Genomic DNA, 2,120 nt, shown 5'->3' on the forward strand with positions numbered 1-2,120 from the left:
ATTCGGAGGTCGTGGGTTCGGATCCCACCGGCGGCATGGTTGTTTTTTCTGCAGCTTTATAAATAATTTTCTTTAAAAATCTAATTGATTGGCACTTGATATAAAAAAAGCATTCCTCTATGCACCTTGATTTCGGTGACTGTTGGCTTCCTTAATATGTTTGTCAAACAAGCCCCTCACTAGATTTGCTTAGTCTGCTAATAGCTTAACGGGGGTCTTGGTTCTGGCAGTCTTGATGCCAGAGGTAGCATAAGAGGGCTCTTGCACAGTTTCCGCCCTCGCCGTTAGACGTCACACTTGCGTTATCACAAGACGTGCCACGTCCACCGCTAAGGACGAGGGTGGCACTGGTGAACACTCTTAAGGTTCGCTTGCACGCAAAACATAAATACCCAAGAAAGCAGCAAATTAGACAGCCGTCGCATTAGCTCAGTTGGTAAAGCACCATACGCGATATTCGGAGGTCGTGGGTTCGGATCCCACCTTCGGCATGGTTGTTTTTTTTACTGCTTTAGAAGTAATTTTCTTAAAAAAAGCTAATTGATTGGCACTAGATATAAAAAAAGAAGCATTCCCCTATGCACATTTATTTCGGTGACTGTTGGTTTCCTTAATATGTTTGTCAAACGAGCACCTCACTACATTTGCCTTGTTTGCTAATAGCTTAAAGGGGGTCTCGGTTCTGGCAGTCTTGATGCCATAGGTAGCATAAGAGGGCTCTCGCACAGTTTCCGTCCTCGCCGTTAGATGACGTTCTACGTCACACTTGTGGTATTACAGGACGTGCTACGTCCACCGCTATGGACGAGGGTGGCGCTGGTGAACACTCTCAAGGTTTGCTTGCACGCAAAACATAAATACCCAAGAAAGCAGCAAATTAGACAGCCGACGCCGTAGCTCAGTTGGTAAGCGCACCAGACGCCATATTCGGAGGTCGTGGGTGCGGATCCCACCGGCGGCATGGTAGTTTTTTCTGCTGCTTTATAAATAATTTTCTTTAAAAACCTAATTGATTGGCACTAGATATAAAAGAGAAGCATTCCTCTATGCACCTTGATTTCTATGACTGTTGGCTTCCTTAATATGTTTGTCAAACGAGCCCCTCACTACATTTGCTTTGTCTGCTAACAGCTTAACGGGGGTCTCGGTTCTGGCAGTCTTGATGCCAGAGATAGCATAAGAGGGCTCTCGCACAGTCTCCGCCCTCGCCGTTAGACGTCACACTTGCGGTTTTACAGGACGTGCTACGTCCACCGCTATGGACGAGGGTGGCGCTGGTGAACACTCTCAAGGATCGCTTACACGCAAAACATAAATACCCACGAAAGCAGCAGATTAGATAGCCGTCGCCATAGCTCAGTTGGTAAGAGCACCGGTCGCGATATTCGGAGGTCATGGGTTAGGATCCCACTGGTGGCATGGTTGTTTTTTCTGCTGTTTTATAAGTTTTTTCTTTAAAAAAAACTAATTGATTGGCACTACATATAAAAAAGCAGCATTCCCCTATCCACCTTGATTTCGGTGACTGTTGGCTTCCTTAATATGTCACACGAGCCCCTCACTTCATTTGCCTTGTCTGCTAATAGCTTAACGGGGGTCTCGGTTCTGGCAGTCTTGATGCCATAGGTAGCATAAGAGGGCTCTCGCACAGTTTCCGGCCTCGCCGTTAGATGACGTTCTACTTCACACTTGCGGTATTACAGGACATGCTACTTCCACCGCTATGCACGAGGGTGGCGCTGGTGAACACTCTCAAGGTTCGCTTACACGCAAAACATAAATAAATACCCACGAAAGCAGCAGATTAGACAGCCGTCACGGTAGCTCAGTTGGTAAGAGCACCGGACGCCATATTCGGAGGTCGTGGGTTCGGATCCCACCGGCGGCATGGTTGTTTTTTCTGCTGCTTTATAAATAATTTTCTTTAAAAAACTAATTGATTGGCACTTGATATAAAAAAAGCATTCCTCTACGCACCTTGATTTCGGTGACTGTTGGCTTCCTTAATATGTTTGTCAAACAAGCCCCTCACTACATTTGCTTTGTCTGCTAATAGCTTAACGGGGGTCTCGGTTCTGGCAGTCTTGATGCCAGAGGTAGCATAAGAGGGCTCTTGCACA

At 46.4% G+C, this 2,120-nt stretch overlaps 1 non-coding gene across 1 annotated transcript; it reads left to right on the plus strand.

Annotated features, from left to right (window-relative positions):
• The first annotated feature begins 1,811 nt into the window (after nucleotides 1–1,811).
• On the plus strand, nucleotides 1,812–1,888 carry TRNAW-CCA (transfer RNA tryptophan (anticodon CCA)). The gene has a single exon. It is a non-coding gene; the product is annotated as a tRNA-Trp (tRNA).
• The last annotated feature ends 232 nt before the right edge of the window (nucleotides 1,889–2,120 follow it).

Source organism: Amblyomma americanum, chromosome 3, assembly GCF_052857255.1.
Source record: "Amblyomma americanum isolate KBUSLIRL-KWMA chromosome 3, ASM5285725v1, whole genome shotgun sequence".
NCBI classification, from domain to species: domain Eukaryota; kingdom Metazoa; phylum Arthropoda; class Arachnida; order Ixodida; family Ixodidae; genus Amblyomma; species Amblyomma americanum.